The sequence below is a fragment of the Solea solea genome, chromosome 12 (assembly GCF_958295425.1).
Source record: "Solea solea chromosome 12, fSolSol10.1, whole genome shotgun sequence".
NCBI lineage: Eukaryota > Metazoa > Chordata > Actinopteri > Pleuronectiformes > Soleidae > Solea > Solea solea.
The window spans coordinates 17,674,951-17,693,460 of NC_081145.1; the positions used below are offsets into that span (position 1 = coordinate 17,674,951).

The following is an 18,510-nucleotide window of genomic DNA, read 5'->3' on the forward strand; positions in this document are numbered from 1 at the left end:
GATATGGATCCCCACACAAGTGGCCTCAAGTACAAATTTAGTAGATGTGTCAGTGGCTTAATGCCTTGTAAATTGGCCGAGTCTAGACAGAGGAAGCCATCAAGTACCATTAAACATATAAGGACAGAACGAGTGAAGCAAATCAGGAGTACAGAATGTCTTCTTTTTTTTCTGGAAATTTGCTAAATAAAAGCAGTTGAATCTGTGTCGCGCAGGAGAGTGATCATTAATATCTCTTTCACTAAAATTCACACCTCATTGGTTGACATACTTCAATTATCCATAAAAAAACAAGTAAAAAGTTTATTTCATGAAGGTCAAGCATATCTTCTTGTATATTAAAGTGACGTCCAACTTAGGTGCATTCAGTGCAAACGAAAACATATTCAATATGGTGGTCATCAACTTGAGTGCAGCTCATGATCCAGTCCAATCTGAACATCTGAGTTTCCACATCAAATACGCTTAGTTTCCAGTGCTGCCTCCATTGTTACTCACACTTGCTGGACTCACGGCACATTTGTTAAAATTAAGTGAATGGCTTTAAGTGAGTTTCTTTTACAAAGAAAACCAATCCGAGGCATTCCAGTTAAAGATTGCTAGTTTTGTATGTGGCTTTTCTAAAGACGAGGACAGAGACGGTTGATGACTGCAGGCTTTTTCCAGTGTTTAGTCTCAGTAGCACAGTGGCACTAGGCAGTTTTAAGAGGCAATTTCTCACTGACCAAGAAGGCACTATGCATGAAGTAGGTGTCTGTGCAGTTGGCAGCTGACAGATGACGTGGTGAAGTCTGAGTGACCCCATCATCTGTGCTGACATGTGGACCATATGTCTTCGACACAGAAGGGCCAGGGCCCAGATTTTCAAATAAAAACAGGGCAGTGGAGGTGGAATTTGTCCAAGGACCCATGCACAAGAGCGGTGGTTATAAAGAGAGACAGGAGCTGGTAGGAAGAGGGCATCATTAATTGTGGAGTTTATGAGGGGTTGCTGAACACTGTGCATGAGATTGAAGTTACCTGTGAAATAATATGCACATTCATGTCATGAATAAGCTATAAACTGATACAGACAGAGAGAGAGAGAGAGAGAGAGAGAGAGAGAGAGAGAGAACGAGAGCGAGAGAGAGAAAAATGAAGCAAAACTTTACCATGCCATTTTTAGACCCTTAGTTACTGAGAATAATATGTGAAAGTATAGTGAGCAGAACTGGGAAAAGGAAGAAAGATAAAGTCAGGGATGAGAAGCCAGTGAGATATAAATAAAGAAAGATGTAAAATGAAGTCAAAAGCCTTTGTGTTTGCTGATGGTCTTTTATCTCAGGGATCAGATAAGCATAGCATTGTATTCTGCTAAAAAATGTATTCTATACTCTCAACACATAATCACAAGGGTTATGCTACATTGCAGATGCAAATGTGAAACAATTAGAGGGAAATTAAGGACCTGGCATGTATATTTCAGGATTGTATGGAATGCAAAACAACAATGATGATTTCTATCAACATTTAATTTATTTTTTTTGGAACAAGTTTGCCTGCAAATTCTATAACTTAAGCGACTTTTAAATCCCATGAGTCAAACGTTACAAACTTGTCTGTGACCACATGTAATCTCAGAAGTCTTCCAAGGAAAACGCCTGTGGTTAAATGCCATTATGTATAGCCAACATGTTATTAAGGTTTACCACCCTTGATCTGTGCATGTGGGCTGCATGTTTGCATGTGAGGCGCTACTGCTTGCATAAACATGGCTGTCATGTGTGCATTTGCACACGCAAACACCACACACACCAACAACAACTTTAAGCCCTCACACATATGTTGGCACATCCCTCTGCTTTGTCATCACCATCCATTCCTCTTTTTATCAGAGTGGCATAATCCCTTGCTCCTATTTTTTATTTTCTCAACCTGGAGTGACGGGGAGCATAACAGCATCATCAATCCTTCCGTCCTTCACTATCACCTGCCCTACCGAGAGGTGGGAGGATCCAGGAGATCACAGCTTTATCACGATAATGACTTCCTTTTACATGTTGTTTCTGCAGCAATAAAGTGAGTGAAGGATGTAAGTCTGCACCCATTCTTCTACCTCAATGACAATTTACCAAGAACCTCAATAAATCTGCTTTCCTTTATTGAGCCCTGCAGTGATAAAGTCTATTTTAAAGACATTTATGAAGTAGAAACAAGAGTAAGCTATCAATCAGTGATTTCAAACACTAATTATGCATTCAGGAAGTGAAACTTAGCTTGTAATTGATGTAAGGGGTTAGGTTTTCCCGTCATCGAGTGTACTGTAACTACTTCAGTTACATCTCTAAAGCTATGCAGTAATCCCTTGACATTCAAATACAAATCCCCTTGATGGTAAGAAACGAGGGGCGGACGTTCACAATCACTCCTATTTATATTTGATATTTCCGTGCTTGCCCAAGTCAGTCGAGTTAATGGGATTAATGTAACCACTCTTATAAGCCAGATACTACTCAAAATTCACCAATTGCACAGTGGGATGTGACATGCTGATGTGGAAGGCTGCGTTTCCCACTGCATTACAGTCTGAAAGAGCAAACATTTTTAATGTAGAAAAGCCCATATAAGCTAAAGTATCTACGCAGCAATGCAAGGATTTCATAGTAGTTTCTCGAATCCCAGCAGAGAGAAGAGGATGAAGAAACAGTTAAGCTACTTGGCTCTGTTTTGCCTCCAGCCAATGTTTAGCGGTTTGACCTTGCCAACAAACCAATGGGGAAGTTGATTATATTTTTTTCCCTGAGCCCATCCACACTTTAGAGAAAGAAATTGTGATGTATTTCAATACCAGCGACATAACAACCCATTTTCCCATCAGGGTTCAGGCAAAGAAAATATGGAAAAAATAGGTTTTGAGGGCAGGTATGTTGTCCTTTGGTATATATGAACAGCTTCATATTAGACCTCTTTTTTTCAAATGCCTGAGAATGGATGACACGAGTTTGTGGAAACTCCCACAACAACAAAGGTTTCATGCTGTCATTGACTATCAGGACATGGCGGCTCCTTCAATATGTCCTCCTTCTTCAGCTGCATTGCAAATGATTAAGAGGATCAAAGCATTTGAAAGGGCTTCTGCTTTGGTGAGATTGAGCGTGGGGAACTGGCTGACTGAAAGTGATAATGACAAAGCAGTGAAATATTCCCCCCCCTATATGTAACACTGGAGTCTCTTAACTTAACGTTAAGTTGGGAAAATCAATTTTCTCTGGTGCATCCGAGTTATTTTACAGATTTTCAACTAATATGTGAAGGATAAAGCGGTAGAAGATGGATGGATGGATGTCCTTTGAAGCAGCTGACTTACCGACTGAGAATCAATTTGCCTTGTCACATTCAACTGACGAGTCAAAAGTGAAATGATATTTTAGTGAGGCAATATGAAAAGGACTGAAATAATTAATATTTAAATAAAACAGCCAAAGGCAGGTGAAAATAGTAGCAGGGCTGGAACAAACGATTACTTTCATAAATCGGTTAATCTGCCGATTATTTTCCCAAATAATCAATTACGATGTAAAGTATCAGAAAATGTTGAAACATTAAACACGAACCGATTAATCAATATCAAAATGTTTGGCGATTAAATTAGTAATTGATTAATGGAATAAACGTTGCAGCCCTATATAGTAGTGTATCTTTTGGAATCCTGGATTGGTTGGTTATGTTCTACCAGCTGATTTACAAGTGCATGTAGACCAGTTAGTAAATGTTATTATGTACACCAGAGTAAGTCCACATGCTCTGGTGCACAGTTACATGATAAACCACTATCTCATCCCCAAATACTAAGATACAGTTCACTCAGTGGAAGACTTCCTTGTAAAACTGAACGCAGAATGATGAAAATAAATTCCAAGATAACATTTTATAGCACAGTACATGAATGACAGTTAGACAGGCTTTGAGTCAATCACAGAGAAATGTCAAGCAGGCATATGTATACTGTAGGCAAACTCGCTAACACTTGCAATCAAAATCAAGACCACACACTTAAATTTCACCTACTGAAACTTTCTTTTAAATAAGCTTGCCTAAAATTACAGCCTTACTTTGTGGTAAATTTCAGGAAAGACTGATCAAACGCAGGAAGCCCTGAAATAACATTAATCATAGTTATTTCAGTATAATGTGACATGATGAATGCAGTGTTTCCCTTTAATTGCCTAGACAATAGACCTGTCAATCTTATTTGTCTCAGCCAGAGTCAGAATTGTGTAATTTTTCAAAAAATATTACTCAGCATTTCTGAGGCAATGTAAACAGTGATAATGACCTCTTTGTTTTATAATTTTAAATGGATAAAATCTTATTTTATTGTAGCGCTGCATGATGCACATTGAGCCCATGGGCAATCTGTCTTTTTGTAGGCCCTTTCGGTGTACCTGTCATTAGGGGTACACATGAAAGTGTGTGCCAGATTTGGTCTTCCTGACTCAAGCCAAGTTAGTAAAGGTACAATATGTATATTATTTTATTAGCAATGGAAGATCCACATACATAATACATTATTTAGTCCTTCAAAAGCCAGCCCCATATGCCCAATCAGAAACTTCAACAGACAGAATTTAGTTCTCGAGTAAAGTCAAAATATTGGCATACTTAAGAAGCTAAATGATACGGCTGTTACAGCCTTGTGAGTTTAACTCTTGTTTAATGAGAGTTGACTACAAACATTATCCGGTTAATTGACATTAAATCTATCGTTTCATTTTGCATTTGCATTTTTAATTTGATGGTGTTTTAATGCCATTACAAAAGAATTAATTTGTAAACTGAATTATCCCCTAATGAGATTTGTATATGTGAGTGTGATTGATTTTTAACTAGAGATAGATGTTACAATACATTAGATGTATGTTACCGCTATAACTCACAAGGTGATATAAAACAAATTTAAGCAGCTGACCCTTGTTTACCAATTCCAATCCGTTTACCAATCCGTAAATATTTATCTCGGACAGTTCTTCCACTGCTCTATATGGACATGCAGAGAAAGAGTTGAAGCAGAGCTTCGAAATGTGTCCTACTTTGCTTCCACATCAATATCAGTCTATGACTGTAAAAGACTCAGTCACAGTAGTACCCATGTGGAAAAGCTCAAAAACCCATCATCTAACCGGGCAACTATGCCTGCTTTATGAGAAAATGTGAGGGCTCCAAAGGGTCCAGTACAAGTTAAAAGGTTGATGTGGAGGGACAGTTTAGGAATAGCTTATATTCAATATCATGGATAGTGTACAAAAATAATTTACTCTCAATTATGTCTCTCATCACCTATAGTTTCAGCTACCTCTGCGCTTAAATAATCAAATAATTGACTAGCCTGGTTGAGCAGCCACGGCAAGAGAATCTTATCTGACGATGGGCAGAATAAACTTTATCGTCTGAATGGATTCTACAAGGAAATGAAAAAGGATATCAGTTGGTATAGATGATAAGAATGTGATGAAATTACATTTTGGTGTTACATGATGCAGGTCATCTATGAGATATGTGTTTGTTCCATGTGTTCAACAGTGTATGGTTATACTGTATATTTGTGAATGACTGTATCTTTAATTACCTGCCACAGAAAAAGGACTGGTAACACTTTCACCTAGTGAAACCAATACTTATATCCAGCTTTAAGTACTTTTGCAGTTAGTGAACAGACACACACTAAATGAGTGCTATATCACTTTATGTTAGCTGTAATCACAGTGAACAAATCTCTGATCCTGCATTCACTGGAAATGAATACACTTTCCGGATCATCTTTCATTACCAGGTCACATCCGGAACGAAATGCATACCTTAGGAAAAGACAATGGGTTTCTGTACACAAGAGTTATGAGAGGTGAACAGACAAAGAGCGAAGATATGGCAGGCAAGAGAGAATAGTGTCATGATTGTTAATTAATTACAGAATAAAAATAATATCCTTCGCATAGCCTACTTGATTTGGCTTTCTGCTCCAGGCTGATTGTGTTCATTGTGTACAGTACACATGCAACAAGCTTACTATTTAGATCATCAGACAGGCAGCACTGTAATTGTTTCAGTTGAACTATGTGTCAGTGAATGTCAGTATAGCATTTCAAATAGAAAATCAATGCAAGTGAATGTCTCTGCAATCAGTGAGCTTGCAGTGTACAGTATATCCATATCTTCCTTAAGACTATAAAAGTCTATTCAGTGTATTCTCCAATCCAAGCTAACCAACCAGTTCAAATTTGAATTGAATGAATAAATGGATACATAAATATTCACGAGAACATACAGTACATATCAACATAAAGCCTCCAGCCACGGCTGTCACCAGTGCCAATGCTTCACAAAGCTGCAGGTGTTATGACTAATCTCATATGCCACAGCATCTTCATGTTTCATACCAGTGCCATAATTTCTGTTCAAAAAATAAATTCATCACCTGTCTTTCTACAGTCTTTACGGTGAGATGTGTTGAGAAACCATAAAGTGAAGTAAGACATCAAAATCCCCCAGCACTGCCCATGGTGCACTGAAATGAAGTCATAAGGACAGTGAGCAAAGTCAATCATTGCTGCATTTTACAGCCAGTGTCACTCAGCTCTATTTATAGAACGCTGGTCCAAATTGGCTCTTTGAAGTGTGATTCGTAATATTCACTGGGTACCATGTAATGATGAAAGTCAATGGTAGCTATGCTGTCGATCAGTATTAAAGAAAGATCACAAATTGGAGCGGCACTTTACATGAAGTCCATCAAGACAGTGTGGAAAATGAAATGCTTAAGTTGAGCCTGAAAACTCAACATACAAACACCCACTTACATCTGCTGTGGACATATGCATTTGTATTAGCATTGTGTGTGGTGTAATGTACATTGTATTATAAAGTATATATTGAGTGTGTTTATTTCACAATTTCAAATTATTCCAATCGTATTTTATTATCATTTTAGAGCTACTTGATGCACGTTGATTTACTAGAGAGAGAAAGTCTTGCGCACTTTCTCTGTCTCACACATACATAAACACACACACACACACACACACACACACACACACACACACACACTGACAATGGCCCTATCTGTAATCTGTTCTCCACAGTTGAACATCTATCAGCAGCAATGCAAGAAATGTGCCATCACTTAGATTATTAAGGTTTTTATTAGCTTCAATCAGTGGTGATTAGGACGGTTACAGTAGCCACAAAAATGAAACACCGTGGGAGAAGCGAGACCACCACAGAGAATGACTGCCAGCACCACAACCGCACATGACATCACCTCCTATTCCAACCAGTTCAGACAGAAACAATGGCAGCTGCACAGGTGGCTAAATAGGCGCTGTGGCCCTTTAAGGGAAGCAGAGAGTGACAAGTTTGAAACAACTTGAAAAATTTAGCTTTTTGTAACTACTATGATTATCAACCAACAGGGCAAACTCTTGTTTCTGTTTAATTCACAACAGCCCTCACCCAGTGTTAGTAACACTCTGAATAACTCACTCTGTGAAGCAATCTTTCTCATACCATGGCTACCACAGTCTAACATTTAGCTTAGCAGCAATGGCTACTGCTCGCTCTCCCTCTCAGTCACATATCAGTGAAGTCAAAAATAACTGTGAAAATGAACGGCCTTAATGCATTATAGCCACTGTTACATGCTACTTGTACAGAACTAAAGAAATGCAGAATGTTAGCACAGAGTGCCGGTTCTGTTTTGTTAAAGCCTCTGTACATAAATATGTGGTTAACTTTGCCCTGGCATGAAGAGCTGCGCTCTTTTGCTCTCACATGTATGCCACTCTGCCGGGAAATATTGCAACGCTACCAGCCTCGCATTCCATCAACAGCTGAGTTTGAGAGAGACAAGCAGCAACAGGACGCCACAACACTGCCAGAGCCACACATCAGGCAACGGAGGCTTTTGAGAGCCGAATCACATTGCAACAGGACAGGGTTTGTGGATTCATGACAATGTAGCTCTGGACTGCTGTGAATTTTACCCTGTAAAATGTCATAATGAGCTCACACAAGTGAAATTTATCAGGTGACAACATGAATGGAAGGTGAATCTGACTTTCTTTCATACTGGAATTGCAAAAAAAAAAAAAGCAATCTCCATTGCAACTGAAATTGTTTTGATGCAATGCTCAGACTTAAGTAGCTTTTTCACTTTAATGAGACAGTAAATTAGTTGTTATTTCTGTTCATTCCTGCCCTATTTTTCTCTCCTAAAATAGTTTCCACTTTTTCTTGTCCCCCTCCACTAAGCTCTGTAAAATCTCATTTCATATTGGCCATTTGGCATATGAAGACAGATTTGGCTCTGTGGGCCTTCTGGCAAGCAGTAATACAGCATTTCCAAGAAAAAGACAGACAATCAATCTGTGGACAGAAAGTCCATTATTCGGTGACATTGCAGAGAAACAATCACAATCTTAACTTTTAGCACACATCTCAGGAGCTTACATGACATTTTTTTACATACCACCTCTCATCTTTATAGAGGCAAATCATTCCTTGGATTCCTTTTCTCACAAAGTTCCATGGCAATTATGTGACGTGATGCCTTTTATCATTGTTTCTAGCCACAAAGTAAGACTGATTGAATGATTTCACCTGCCTCCAGCCATTCACTTAGATTGTGATAATTAAGTAGGGTGTGCTGGCGTAAGCTGCAGATATGATCTTCACCACTGACAGCTACCTTTGTGGAGGGAATGCAAGCTAATGACACTGTGTAAGCTGTGAATTGCAGGGTTTCAGCTGCAGTATCAAATGTCAGCCCTGACAGAAAATTGCTGATATTCTTTTGATGATGATGATGATATATAAATAACACAAAGGCTTTATAGGTTATATATATATATATATATAGACATATATATATATATATATACATATATACATATATATACATATTATATATGTATTTATATATATATATACACATACATACTTGTTACTTATATACTTGTTGTTTATCAGTTTGGACCTGTTCCTTTTGTGCATGTGTTTTATAAATAAAGTTGATATATAGTGGGGGTGGAGAGATAAAGCTCTTCTTCACTATTTTAGTTCATTAATTAGAAATTCACTTGTTTATATGATCATTGTGTTTTGTTTGGATTGCTTAGGGCACGTCATTTCTCAAGACTGAAAAGGGGTGACGACAGAGAAGGGCGGCTGGATCAGAACAATTACAATATTTAACAACAATTATGATAATTTAACATAGTTAATAAAACTGCTTTGTTCTCCTCACCATATTTGTGGGGAGCTGGAGCCAATCCCAGCTGACACAGGGCAAAATGTGGGACAGGTCACCAGTCCATTGCAGAGCCAACATACAGGTGTACGCCAATGTCATATTAGGTGTCCAATTACCTAATTACCAGTCTGCATGTTATAGGACTGTGGGAGAAAGTCAAAGTACACAGAGAGAACCACGCACTAAAAGGGAGAACATGTGAACTCCACACAGGAAGGCCCTCGGTCGAGCCCGGATTGAAACTGGTGTCTTTCTTTGCTGTGAGGCAACAATATTTGTCACTACTAAAAACTAGTACAAAAAGTCATAACTGATTATAAGAACCTGACAACCCATGTCAGCTAGGTTTGAAGGGATTTTAAGCACCTGGCAAACCAGTTGTTAAATGGGGGATACATTTTGATAATTAAAAAGGATAGACATCACCTTGGGAGATGACTGACACTTTGAGATGATTACTCCATACAGGTTGAATATTATTCTGCAAAAATAATGGACCAATGTACAGAACAAATCATCAATAACAGAGCATGAGCTTTTGATGAAGGCCAAGAATTGCCCTTCATTGTCCCAATGTACTGTACACATTAGCTTAGTGGATAATTGTTCCTCAATCATCAATAATACATGTAGAAAAATACGCTTTACTTTTACTTTTTTTTAATTTATTTATTACTCCATCATGGGAAATACAACATGACCGCATAAGCGAACCAGGGCATTTATCAAACTTCTGATATGAAAGCCAGGAAGACCAGAAAAAAAGGATAAATGTTTTTTCTATAGCATTCATGCAAGCTAGTATTTATGTTTGTAATGGGTATAGTCAAACAAGAATTATGATATGTTCTGACAGATGTCAGAAGTCTCGTATGTAGAGGAAGGCATTCACCCCACCCTTCTGATTTCAGAGGACTAGCATGTAAACACAGCTGAAAAAACACAGTGGTGGGTGGTTTGATGAACAGGGTCTGGCAGCGCGTCGAGGAGGCAAAACATGGCAAGATTAAAAATGAAGCAACAACTCTAAACCCGCAAATATGCACCTTGACGATGCTCAGTTGTTACACTGGTTTTAAAGCAGTATTTTCAGGTAAGGTTAAATAACAGTGTGACAGGGGGATAACGCAGTGACTCTGTATTCTATGGAGACAGGAGGTAGATCGTGTAGTGTCTGTCTATCTGTCTGAAAAATTAATATTGTAAAAAAATAAATAAATACTGTTTTTGGAATTAACTAGTATACCACCTGGCAATACTTGAAACTGATTAATTTATGAAAAATACTGTGATGTAAATTTTTGGTCATTAATTCAACTGGGTTAGCTAGAGGGTTGTGGACAAACCTAATGAAATCAATCAAAACAGGGAATGGCAAAATATTACAGTTGTTTTCCCATGCAAGCTTCAACATCTCTACATGCTATTGTTCGCAGTCCTTCTAAACATATATTTACATATTTATATACATAGGTATTTGGGCAATTAAAGGCATAAAGCTATACTTATTCAAGCTTAATGATATCAAATCAACATGCAAGTTATTAAATAATCAAGGACTCTTTTTACCTAGTTGGAAAACAGTAATACTTCATTCAGCTTTTTTCCCATTTTAGCCTAAAGATCAGCCCCTAAGCATGCAATGCAATTTCTCATTCAATTTTCAAAGCACAAACCACACAAGGGGGGCAGGGGCCAAACAGCTGAAACCCCAGCCTGTTTGAAGAACCCGGCAAGACAAGGTTGACTAAACAGTGAAACAATAGGTGGTCAGACTAAAGGCCTTGGAGCAGATCAAGTTGAAAGTCTCTGGGTTGACTCGTGGCCAATAAATCTGAAACACATATTACATAGCAACGAGTAAAGTAACAGAATCCCTTTTCAAACGTCTGGGAGTTTCCCCCTGTGCGAAAGTATTTAACTATTGTCCATGATAGATCATGTACACTGGAAAGTTTAATCAAGCTAATTTGCATAAAACTGATTATCTGATCCTTCACTGTGGCTTTACTTTTCAGCTGTGATTATTAATTACCATGACCAAGCAGCAGCCTTGGTCAGTCAATGACATAAGTAAACAAATACAGACATTTACAAGGTGATTATTGGATTTACTAGAACAGAACAGATATTCTTGTCTTGATATAACACTACAAACTCTTCACTCTCCAAACTGCAAACACCCTAACGTTCAACTTCGCATTCTTTATCAATGAATGTCTATTTCCCCAGCAGGGACAATGATTAATGATGATATAATCAGTATCCTCAATAGCCTGATTACTCAGAGCATCTCACCAGAGTAAATTGACTCCAGCTTCTAATCCCACAAGATAGAAAAACAATTACCAGGCCATTTAGAGGTTAAGATTCATGTGGGAAAGCACCTTCACTTACATTCTTGCAGTTACAGTGTAATATACTGGGGAAAGTTTGGTGGAATTTTGAAAGAGCAGTATTCATACAGTTCTGAGTGAGTCAAAGATCAAGATCTGGTTAAATATAAGATCAGAGTAATAAATAATGCAGTGATGCTCAACAATGTCTAACACTGATCTGACCAGAAACCAGTCATTCATTTAAATATTTATTTATTGAGTTATAAACCAGATTGCTTGGGTAAGTAGTGCTTTATGTGCAAGGGAAAGATATGTCAATATTTTGGCACTCTTGACTAAGGACAGAACCATGGCAGGCCATGAGGAGTGATGACCTCTTCTCATGCAATGGTGCATTCCTGCCATAATTGAGTAGGAACAGGCCTGGGATAACTACAGCAGTGAGGAAGTAATGGGGTAACAGCATGAAGGACTTTAGGGGAAACTGCCACCCTCCCTCTCAAACTGGCCATGAACAAAGGTTCAAAAGGTCAAATTGACATTATTTTATAGCTTGACCTTTGTTGCAGCAGTAGATGATGGCATAAGAATTAAATTAAACATGCGGTCAGTTGGGGGCCACACCACACTCTTGCAGCAAGAAGACCCAGGTTCACAAGGGCCCGGGTTTTCTTGCTGCAGGCAGGCAAGAGTGCTAACAAACTGGACACTCTAAATTGACCATAGGTGTGAGTGTGAGAGAGAATGGTTGTTTGTCTCTATGTGGCCCTGTGATGGACTGGCGACCTGTCCAGTGTGTACCATGCCTTTTGTCACTATGTCAGCTGAGATTGGCACTAGTGCCCCCCGCGAACCTCATGTGGATGTAGAACCTGTCTCGGGACTCAACCGGCGACACTCCCTTCCACTTGGCCATGGGCTGCAATTACCATCATTATTTGTAAAAAATAATGTTCAGCTCCAATGAACATTTTGAGTAGTTATTTCTCTAAGGTTTGCTCTAGCTGATGTTAAACTGACCCATACATCATTTCATATTGATGTGTCAGACCACTGTGGTTCCTTTAGTGAAATTCACTTTCCCTCTCTGAGGTGCTCTGATGGGAACTCCAACAGCTGCTGGTTTCCACAGTCCACTTAGTGGAGCCCTCAGGGAAAGTCCAAGGGATTAAGAGTGAATGAGAGAGAGAGAGAGAGAGAGAGAGAGAGGGGGGGAGGCGGCAGAACAAGAGTGTAATGAGAATACATTTTCTAGACACCCACTCCATTTATTGATCTCCACTGACCTTGGCTAAAGGACAGACCACAGCTTTATCTTTTTGCCTCTTTCACACTACATTTCCTGGAAGTGAGACACTTAATTGATTAAACCTTATCAATGTGGCCCTAATGGGAAAACTTTACATAGTTGACGGTTGGAGCTAGATACTTAGGGCACTCTCATCGAGCATTGTTGAAGTGGTAAATCTACAGGCACATCCTGATCCATTAATCAGGGACAATTACAGCAGGGAAATGCAACAATCAATACTTAGAGCAACTTAAAGAGCTTCCATGCATCCACAGTATGTATTCTTGATAGATCTATGTACATAGAAGATACAAATCAATATGCCTCGTCTTTTAGCCTGCTCAGTATCTCCACTGGGTATAAAACACTACACTTGGCCTCTGAATCAAGGCCAGAAACGAGGGCATGAACATATTTTTCTCCCTCTTTTAAGATTTAAGTTATTTCTAACTAATGAAATATAATAAAATGTACACAAAATCACCTCTATATATACTGTATATCAAACATGAAAAGCCCACATATTGTGTTATTGCTCCAATTTTTAAGATGAAATAACACATGAGCGTAAACCACAGTGGTTTACAAAAATAAATAACTATTAAATTGCAGGGCTCCAGACTAACTTTGGTTTGCCTTCCGCACCACTATTTGGAGGGCTGGCTTTTTGTCTTTTCCCATATACATTTATATTTATGTAAATGATTGTTCACAAGAAAAAGGTACAGGAAATTGTTTGTCTTGTGGAAGCACAAATGGTCTACTATAGTATTGTCATCCAGCGCTTCTCTGCTTTTACAGACACCAGAGTACAACATCTCTTGTTGTGGCAGAAAATGTGCAATACACATGAACCAAAGCTTAGGAGTAGGGCTGGGTGTTGAGGAATATTGTTGAGGAATATTTAGATTATTTGGCTCAGTGCGAGGCTGAACATATGAGCTCAGCTTCGCGGCTGAGACACAAATAGACAGGGGCATGCCACAGTTATAAAACGAATCAACGTATATTAGACTAAAACATTGATATATTCCAGTTCTAATATGGTCATATACTCAACCTAATGCAGACAAGTTAGCTTACTGTTTTTATATGATATGCCATGTTTGTAGTCTGTTGCTTGCAAACTTTTCATTTCAATTTTTTCCCGCCATCTATTTTTTGTAAAATGCTGCCATACTGCCAAAGTCTTTGGCATGGATGTTAGAGGAGGACTGACTGTAAACCTAAAAAGAAAAGCTCAAAATTAAATAAAACCACCGGATGTTAAAGAAAGTGGACGTTCTTTAATCTATCTGTCTCTACTGGGTTGGGCTAATCCAAAATAGTTAAAACAAGGGGGGTGTTTTCTAAAGACACGCTCTTACCTGTGAAGCAGGAGTGCTCTGAAACCCCTCCCCCACATTAGCACTTGGTACTTTCCTCCTGATAAAAATTAAAAATAGACTGTATGAAATGAACACGGCATAAAAAACGACCAATCAGAACTTTGGTCGAGCCAGAACATATCGACCAATAAACCGACCAGTCGACTAGCAGCCCTACTTAGTTGTGGGTAGACAGTGTATGCCTGCATATCACATGGACAACACCACTGCAAATGGCCTATTTCACATCATCTTGAATCACCATCTTTGTTCTTACTGACGTTCCTCAGAGAAAACCAAGAGGAGAAGTGGATCCCACATTCTTGTTCCATCTTGAGCAAATCAAAGTTAATGACCAAGCTATCAGTGAATCGGCATTTAGCAGATAATCATGTAAAAAAAACAGCCCCCTTAAATATCTGTGCTAAACAACCTCCTGATCCTACATATGACTAAATGTCACGGAGCCTTTCTGTGGGAGCATGTGAACAGACAGCTACAGTACACGTGGTGATGGGCCTGGAGTCAAAAGTCTCAAAGAGGTAAAAAAAAAAATATCATCAAACTATTCTCCAATTATTATAATAAGTCAATTTAAAGATAAATCAGGGGTTTTATGGTGAGGCTAATTAGGACTGGGGATCACAACAGACCTCACAAGGCTATAAACAACTCACAGACAGGTATAGAAGGATTAAGACACCGTCATATAGTAGCAACAAAAACATTGGGTTTGCACAAATACAATGTGTAAGGGAAGGAGGAAAACAGCATAAACTTGGCTGGCATTAAATGCAGAGTGACTTACTGAGAAAACACAACATGAAAGTAGGAGAAGTACTGACTACCAAAACAGAACAAAAACAAAACATGTCCAGAAATAGAATCTGTGTTTTGTAGGCAACGTGATCATTTAAAAATACTTTGGTCATGAAGTCAGAAAAGATGAAATATTTTCCCACAGACAAACAATGATTATATACCAACAGAAAATGCTCCATATACACTGAATTTTCTTTTCTTTTTTTGTTAACTTGGTTTGACATAAACCCCAAGATATAGAGTAAAAAACAACAAAACAAGACTTCTTGCTTAATATGGACCCTATGACACATTATTGGGTTCTCAATATGACCTGAGATGTGGCTGTCTCCAAACCTGAAGGATTTTAGTTGCTCTTCTGTGTAGTGGTTCCAGAGTGGAATATTAATAAACAGAGAAGCACAAAGGCAAAGAACTGACAAACAAGCAGTTAAGGTAGGCAGCAGGTTCAGAAAATGAAACACACAATGTGGCCTTGTATTCTCTATAGACAAATGCTTACTAAACCTTTGTATCACAGACGGCCTTGTGGTGCCGGTGCTTGAATACCATACATTCTGGTTTGTAATGTTGGTGCTGCAGTTTATTTGTACATCCAAATCCTAGTCTCAAATGTCTAAATGGCCTTCACAGGCCAACAACAGGAACATTTCCCACCCCAGCCACAACGCTTAAACAACAATAAAAAAAGAGAAACACTCAACCAAACACAAAACAGTGTGGCGTGAACTAGGCTTTTCATTTGCTGATGTACAGTAGCTTAAAAAAACCTAGTTAGATTAGCCCAACAGCTCAAGTGCTACCATGTACACAGAGAAAACGCAGCCTGACAACGATGGATTTTGCAGCTCTAATATCTATATAATAATTCCTATTATTATATAGATAATAATAGGAAATAAAAGTTTTAACTTGGCTTACCTACCAGACTATGCTGCTCCCAGTTTTATTTGTCTGAAAGGACCAAAACTCGCTGATTCACATCAAGTCACAGGGCATCGTAACATTTCAGCCAGCCTTCCTGCAGACAAGGGAAGCAAGAGATGAGAAGGCACAGAATCATCAAGTGCTGCAGATAAGCACTCACTCTGAGAAGGCACAGAAAGAGAATCATTACAATTTAATAAGAATTGACACTAACCTTTTGACATTAATGATACAGACAACTTAAGTCTATTTTGGCTTTTCATCTCCTGTGTAAATGTAAATGCGTCCATCTCTAATTCAAACAGTGCATAACGGAACTGTACGCGCTGTTGCATAAATCAAGAGAGCGACCCTGACGCAACTTTGAGTGTGTAAAAGTAACTGCATACAGTAAATAAGAAGCAGAGAAAATTATGATTTGCCCATACTGGCAGACAATTATTAGATCTCATGCTTGGTGATCACCAGGGCCGGGCTGAGGGACGGCGGCGTTAACCATGTCAGGGTCAAATTTAGGGGTGCCAATAGCCAGAGCTGCAGATCACAATATAATTTTCTTCAATATCAATAAAAGATGAAGTTATAATATTTATCAACATATTTATGCACTTTGCAAACACACTGAGGCACAACACATATTTGCTATGAATGCTTTGCCTCAGGTGAGCTTTTTGTCCATGAATTCAATCAAGAGCAGAACATAGTCTTTGAATACTGATTAACCTGAATCTTTTTTAAATCGGTAATGTTTTTGTCCACCAAGCCCTGCAACAACCTCCTAAAACACTTCATATCCAACTAGAAAAGCAGCACATATTATTTTGAAATGATTTAATAAAAGTTAAAAAACATATTTGGTATTGGCTCACTACAAGGCACCAAGCTCAGAATTAGAAAAAAAAGAGACTGCTCCAACTTGATCTGATTATCACAAATATTTATTTCATGCCAAAAACTGTGCATGAATGATACCATAAGACGAACAAAAATTCCAAACTCATTCACCAAAACTCTTCCACATACCAATACTCATTAAAAGCATGAGTCAACAGAAATCAGACATGAACCACTCCCTGGCCTAAATTCATCCCTGCTGGCAAGGCATTCTTTCACTGTAGTCTTCTCAGGCAAGAAACCAACCTATATAAGGAATTGTTAGTGTAAGAGCACGACTAGTGGCTCTTAACAATGATTAGAACCAACGGTTTAGATGTGGGGAGACTGTTTATACAGGAAGTTTTTAGATTTTTTTTGTTTCAAGAGTGTCCACTTGCAAAGCATGACTCAGATTTTAATGTGGAATCCAACACTAATATTAGCAGCCAGTGGGCAAAGGACGGTGTTACAGTGTGTACATGTCCATATTTGGGTAAATAACCATGTATTTTGTAAGTTTTGCAATTTTGCCACAAAACTTATATTCATTTGTAATTATGTGTATCTAGTGGTGGGACAAAATACTGATAAAGCACTAGATCTTTGTCTCAACTTGTGAGATACTATTATTGATACACTAGCAACAAATGCTGATCACATATCAACATTCTAATTAAAAAAACAAGCCACTCTAATCAGATTCTATCACCAATATTAATTACAAGCATCACTAACTCACAATACTGTTCAGTGGTGCTTATCAGAGTAATGTAAGTGCAATTTTTTACAGGGGGCAAAGATAAAGTTGACAGCAGGGAAATGGCAGAGGTAAAAAAAAAACACTTAACTTTAAAGGGTGAATGTGATGGTCTTACAATGTATGGATTATTGCCAAATTGTTGTATCCCATATTGTATTGAATGTTACCCAGCTTTTCACACACCTAATACTATATAATAATATATTACTGTGAGTTGTTTTGCTATGCCAGGTTTGACCTTTGTCAAATAATTGGTAATAATTGGAAAGCTATAACACTTTCAAGCTGAACTGCAATAAAAATTAACATTATATCATGGGCTTTGCTCTGCTCCCATTGTAGCCATGACTTGTCTCTAATTGACAGTGAAGCACAGCTTTTCAACACAGGCAGTTAGCTTAACAGCTCTATGTGTCATGTAATGGCAATGGTAATCAGGACAGATATAGAGCTGAACACTCCAGACGATTGCTAATGTGATGCAAACAGTTGTATTGCATCCTAGCAGCATTACTGCAGTTTGCATCCACTCATGGAGCACTGGTGGATGTTTTTTGTGGTGTAGTCTGGGCAACATCACCTCGTTCTAAATGTGGGCAAGACCAGAGAAATGGTGATTGACTTCAATAACAATTGGACTGAATTGAAGTGTCAACAGCATGGCTGTACTGTATACAGGAAGGCGAGGAACCAACTCTGTTTTCTGAAGAAGCTGAGATGCTTCAATGCGTGCAGCAAGATGCTGGAAAAGTTATACCAGTCTGTTGTTGCAAGCACTGTAGTCTGCTAGGGGAGCAGTATTAGAGCCAGCGACACTACCGGACTGACCAAGCTGATCAGGGAAG

General features: G+C 38.5%; 1 protein-coding gene across 5 annotated transcripts in view; it reads right to left on the reverse strand.

Moving 5' to 3' along the window:
- The window catches only part of peak1 (pseudopodium-enriched atypical kinase 1), a 77,612-nt gene that overhangs the window by 44,804 nt on the left and 14,298 nt on the right, over nt 1-18,510 (reverse strand). For 3 of the 5 annotated variants that reach the window (XM_058644837.1, XM_058644832.1, XM_058644834.1), the window contains exon 2: nt 16,028-16,123. The exons of 1 other annotated variant lie outside the window; for it this stretch is intronic. The gene's annotated coding sequence lies outside the window, so the exon portion shown is untranslated. Of the gene's footprint in view, nt 1-16,023; nt 16,124-18,510 lie in introns of all 5 variants that reach the window. One more of the 5 variants, XM_058644833.1, reaches the window with a different exon arrangement.